The sequence below is a fragment of the Acanthochromis polyacanthus genome, chromosome 8 (assembly GCF_021347895.1).
Source record: "Acanthochromis polyacanthus isolate Apoly-LR-REF ecotype Palm Island chromosome 8, KAUST_Apoly_ChrSc, whole genome shotgun sequence".
Taxonomy (NCBI): domain Eukaryota; kingdom Metazoa; phylum Chordata; class Actinopteri; family Pomacentridae; genus Acanthochromis; species Acanthochromis polyacanthus.
In genome coordinates this window covers 36,569,920-36,575,919 of record NC_067120.1, presented here as the reverse complement: position 1 = coordinate 36,575,919, position 6,000 = coordinate 36,569,920, and the positions used below count along the sequence as shown (strand labels likewise).

At 40.6% G+C, this 6,000-nt stretch overlaps 1 protein-coding gene across 4 annotated transcripts in view; it reads left to right on the top strand.

Annotated features, from left to right (window-relative positions):
- The first annotated feature begins 225 nt into the window (after positions 1–225).
- Positions 226–6,000, top strand: part of ckap5 (cytoskeleton associated protein 5) — a 53,287-nt gene continuing 47,512 nt past the window's right edge. For 3 of the 4 annotated variants that reach the window (XM_022215495.2, XM_022215492.2, XM_022215491.2), the window contains exon 1: positions 291–350. The gene's annotated coding sequence lies outside the window, so the exon portion shown is untranslated. Of the gene's footprint in view, positions 351–6,000 lie in introns of all 4 variants that reach the window. The other variant, XM_022215490.2, reaches the window with a different exon arrangement.

The following is a 6,000-nucleotide window of genomic DNA, read 5'->3' as shown; positions in this document are numbered from 1 at the left end:
ACAGAAACTTACACTACTGACTTAAATATTAATATATATTTTCATAAATACAATTTTATAATCAGAAATGTGTATGTATTAATAAATTAAAATACATTACTGGAATTTACAACATTGCTTTGTAAAAAAAAAAAAATTCAATCTTAATAACAAATCGGTAAAATAGTCGATATATTAACAAGACAGTAGTCGCAGCCCCGGAGGGGAATTTTATTTTGTAGCGGAAGTTGATCGTGTTCTCCTTCGTGGCAGCTGTTATAAAGCTCGGCTGGGCTCCGCTTGGTGATCTCATTATCAGCCTCATCTAACCGGGCTGCCAGCATCGTATTGTCTCCCAGAGACGCAAACAGGTATCCTGCTGATTTAAATGCATTTTCTTTCCGCAGCTGAAGCCGGTGTGTGGCCCGGAGCCGGTGTTCCGGCCGGTTGTGTTTGTGCAGCTGTCGTTGTGAACTGCGTTGTTCGGCCTGGCTGTGTTGGCGCGGGTGGAAGGTTAGCAGTTAGCCGTGTTTCACAGCAGCTAGCGGCGGTTACCAAACAATGAGCCCTCGCCGTTAACGTTTAACGTCTAATAATACGTTTTTAACAGTCGCCCTGAGCAGCTACACGTTCAACCGGAGCCGCTAGTGTTTTTCTGCTCGGGCGGTTTTAACCTGAACCAGCGGCGCAAACGTAGCAACGGCTGTTGCTAGGTTAGCTAGTTAATGGCGCTCATTTGGCTAGAAACTGCTAGTTAAGATGCTGACCACTCCCAGTTAGCTCAAACTGGGACTGGCAGGTGACAACTAGTTAAACGTGGAGTTGGTAGCTTGGGTTGCTAACCCGGTGGAGGATGACTGGGTGTTTGGTACTGGAGGGTGCAGTCTTGTTGCTGGAGGTTGCTCGCGTTTAAACGGAGTCTGAATCCAGAATCTTCAGGATGTGTTGATCGTTAATGTCCTAAGTTCAACAACTCAAACGTGATTGTGGCGGTTTGCTGCTGCCTCCTGAATGCACATGTTCAGAGCTGGCATGCTTGTAAAACACAGAGCTGCTGGAAGTCAACATCTGTGGTGTCCGTTAATGTAGTCAGTGGTAAACGACAAACGGTCCTGCAGGTTGGGTCAGATCTTGTGAAACCTTGAGTTTAGTGGGTGTAATTTATTCCAGTTCTGGTACACATCGTGTGTTTGTGGCTAATTTGTGCTGGCATGGACCTACAGTAGGTCATCCATCTTCTATATGTGGGGCAGTTGTGTAAATTTGCCAAATAAGATGTTACTGTGACCAAAAAGTTTTCTTTGGGCAGAGCAATTAATTGACTTGAAAATCATAATTTGAAACCATGCAATCAGCATGTTTGGCCATTTTATCTGAATACATTGTTAGACTGTGCCCTTAGCTGAAACCAGAGCTCCTTAATCATTTCTAATCAAACAGTTTTTTAATAAAGTCAACATGGCACATGTGGGACAGATGAGTAGTTTTTCTATATAGGATGGTATTGCAGCAAAAAAACTGAGAAATTTGTTTTCAGTGAGTGCTACATGGCTTTTTATCATTAGGACAGAGCAATTAATCATTTTTGAGAATCTAAATCTTGATTTGAGGCGATGCAATCAGCACGTTTGGCCTTTATATCTGAATAAGTTTTGTTAGATTGTGCCCTTAGCTGATAGTTTAATGCGTGTAAGAAAGCAAACCTCTTAATCTTTTTTGTCAAACTGTTTTTTTAATGGTGTAGATGATGGACAGAGGAGTAGTTTTGCTGTATAAGGTGGTATTGCTTTAGAAATGGAGAAATATTTGTTTTTTTGTGTGTTTTTTTTTCCTCCACATGCTCAAGAACATGAATAGGAATCACAGCTGAAAAATGAACATAGTGAGACATATGAGTAATATTTCTACGTAAGAAGTTATTGTGTCAAAAATGGAGAAATTTGTTTTTGATGAATGTTGCACTGCTTTTTATTGTAAGGAAAGAAGACTGAATCTGTTTCAAATCAAGACTATTGTTGAGATTATGGATCTACACCATTTTCTTTTAAAAATTCCTGCCGTCCTCCTCATGTTAAAGTCCTCCTTTTAATGGCATCTCATGAGAAAAAGCTCAGTCACGTGTTTTAAATCAGTTACACAGTGAGTATAGAATTGGAGCAGGACTTGGTTTTCGTGTCAAAAATAGAGAAATGCTCGTTTTTGTTCAGGGTTGCAGAGGTTTGTTTGTTTTTTTTCCGAATCTCCACAAAGAAACATAATGAAAATGCAAAGTTTAGCTGCATGAAGAAGCTCCAAGCAGCTCCGTATGCCATCCTCCTCGTGTGAAAGTCGAGCGTTTGATGCTATCTCAGGAGTAAAGGGTCCAATTGGTTTCACAGTGAATACTGAATTAAAGAAGGCCTTGAAGAAATCACACAATTCAAGATTAAAAAAGAATCAAGATGAGATATTTTTTCTCAGATCCTTCAGCCCTACTGTTGGGCCATCTTACCGGAATACCTGCTGAGTTTTATTAGACTGTATCCTCCACTCATGGTTTAGTGCACATAAGAGACAGCAGGAACCTTTTGCCTGATCAGAATATCCCCCCACCATCTATAACAAGCATGGCTCATTGGTGGTCCAGTTTCTCCTTGTTTTAGCCCACATCAGGGCCTCTTTTGCCTTATTTTTCTATCGTGCTGGAGTGAACCAACCGTGCAGCTTCAATATTTTCTGTGTGTGTTGCCAAATAATAGGACTTGATGATTCGGGGAAAATATCTAATTGTGATTTGACATCAAGCTTCAGTTTACTAATAAGATTTAAAGCATGTGGTTGAACATCAGGACATGAATAAAAGCATGACTGTCGCATGAGGAGGACGATATGAATTCGTGAAAGTATTGAGAAAACGGTTAAAAGTCTGACAAAAACACTCTGCATAATGTCTATTTGATATGGAAGACTTTGAATTTTGCTAATTGTAGTTTGATTAATTGTTTAGACATACAGTTTAAGATCATATAAAAAATAAGATCATTAAAAAAATGGTGAGAGTGTCACACAGCTGCTGGTTCCTGCACATATGTGTGCAGGAATGTGGGCTGCAGGGTTAATAGCTGCAGTTTCATTTCACCAGAAATTAAAGCAGGAGGAGCATTTCTTCAACCTGAACTGAAAGGTGTTTAATTGTTGGAGGGGATACAATCAAGTCATGATATAAGCTCATTAATAACCAAGGTCACGTTAAATTGACACTTTTTTTTAAATGGAGTTTGGTGCGCTCTTTGTGCAGAGTACACCTGGGGAAAAACTGATCATGCAAAGTTTTGTTTCCAGATGGATAGGTACTTTATTAATATGAGGGACATTCAAGTATTCAGCAGCTTATAAATAGCAAACACAAAGACAGGACAGGCAGGTTAGTAACATTAAAGGTTAATATATACTCTGACAAAAACTTGCTGTTCATAAAATTGAAAGCATGACTAATTTTAAAATCTATAAAATACTAAATGTAATTAAAATTAATTAAGCAATATTTACATATTAAAGACAGTGATTTTATCTGCTGCATAATGTGAAAAAAATGCATCACTAGATGACTTGATTAACTGTATTTGGAAAGAATTGATCAGTTCAGAAGCGTAGGGGGGATTCTGTGTAAGAATAAACATGGCTAAAAATCTGTTATTAGGTTTGGATGACATTCAGATCTGGCTTTGTATTTGTCATACAGAGCTTTGTGCTGCTGATTTAAATGAGCAAACAAATTAGCTGCGTCGCCTCTTGCTGTTTTTGTTCATCATCCTCTCCATGACTGATGTTGCGTTTCATTTAGCGACCAGATCTTCCTTTTTGTGATCTCCTTATGTGGAATCTGCACATCAGTAAACTTTACTTCAAATAAAGTAAGAAAGAAAAATGTATCCATGAACCTTTTAAATCAGAAAAAATCTTGTTCCATCCTTCAGTCAAACTTGTCGTATAAATCAGCCGTGGAAAATGACAACTCTGCAGATTTTCATGCAAGTTGTAACACGATAATTTGCTTTACTTCATAGTGCACCAGCTGTGATGAGACTATCACGCTTGCTCTCATGCAGAATCAGCGCAGAAATGATATATTGTGCAGCCACATCAGCATTTGTTTTAGATTTATTCGTCCATCTTGAGCTTAAGTGTATGGATGGTCAGTCATTATTCTTCTGTATGAGGAACAGATGGATGATTTTTGTCAGAAATGGTGAAATATTTCTTTATGATGAATGCATTGCACAGCCTTTTTGTTTCAGGAAGAGTGTAGGAATGCGGGCTGCACGAGGAAACACCGCTTTAACCTTTAGAGCCCGACAGACTTCACCTCCTGTATTCTCTGTGAGTTCCTCTACAGGTGTTTATTGCAGCAAGTTGTAGCGCATATCAAATGAAGCTACACCACCTGACCTTTCCAACAATGTCATTTCTTCTTTATCCTCGTCTGTGCACCGAGGAGGAAAGAAGTTGAAAGTAAAGTTTGAATTTGCGGCAAATTTAATCGTGCATCTTCACACCTATTTGAGTTACTTATTAGGTCACATTGCACAGATTTGGCTGATTTGCCACCTCTGGAGCGGGTTAATGTGTACAATTACAGAGCATAATGTAACACTGGGTCTCATTTTAGTCCTTAATGCAAGCTATCTTTTTCCTTTTTATGTACAGCTTTATACGCAATTTGTGTCCGACAATTTGGGCATAATTGTCATTTTTGTCTCGTTCTGCTTTTGCATTTCTTGTCGTCTTGAAATTTCTCTCCCGAATGATCAGTAAAGTTCATTTTATCCTATTTCCGTTCAGCACTTCTCACATATTTTCCTCAATTTCTTAGGCCCCATCCACACGAAGACAAAACGCTTAACAGTTTCAAAAACGATCGCCATAAAGACGAAGGCGTCTCAGAAAATGTGTGCGTCTACATGAATGCACTCGATACGCATGGAAACGCTGTAAAACACATGCCAGACCTCTTGGGGGCGCTGTAACGATATGACGGAAACACTGGCAAACAGAAGAAAAAACAGTGGGCATGCGCACTTGCGGCAAAAGTCGTAAACAGAGACCAAGCCGGGAAGCATGAGTGTTCAACTTGGTGGTGATTGAGAAGGAGATTTTGATGCAACAGGGATAGTAGGGTCACTAGCTTCATCAGCACATTCGCTACACTGTACGCCGCCGTTGTTGTTGTCGTTGCCGCGTGTGGCGCATGCGTGTCAATGAAGTTATGAAACTGCCCATGCATGTCAATGAAGATACGAAACTATGACGCAAGCGTATCTGAAAAGTAGCGGAGAGCCAGTAAACACGGAGCTGCGTATACAGCGTTTCAAAATCTTTCCACTATGGAACCTGGTTTCAAAAATGATCGTTTACAGACACCAAAACGCCGTCTTCGTGTGGATGATACGCAGATTCAGCAAGAAACTTATGCGTTTAGACCTCGGTTTGTCTTCGTGTGGATGGGGCCTAAGTCAGACAGTGTCCTAGCCTAGCCGTGCTAGACAACCCACGGCAACAAATTTAATTCTCTGCCAGGGTGGGTCTAGTTACCCTCCATAAGGCTCGAGGCTGGATTCTCCTAAAACTGGCCGGACCAATCACCACGAAGTGTAGAGTCAGAAGGCGGGCGTAACAAAGTGATGACAGAGGCGTGACGATTCTGACAGAAACAACCGGTGCACAATAAACAGTTATCTTTCGACTCGGCTTTGGCCACAGCACTTAAAGATTTGAAGGTAAAATTCAACTTGAAAGATAAACAAAGGACGGCACTGAAGTGTTTCATTGAGAAGAAAGACGTATTTGGACTTATGCCGACGGGATATGGCAAATCCGTTGGCTCCGCTGGTTGGGAAGCTGATGGGACTTAGCCACAATCCGCCGGTGCTCTTGGAACCATGTCAGCCTATTCGTTGCGTTGATTGGTTGTATACCTACCCAATTGCTGCAGAGGGATTTGATAGACAAACTTTTAGCCCGCCTCCCTCCCTGTCGAGCTTC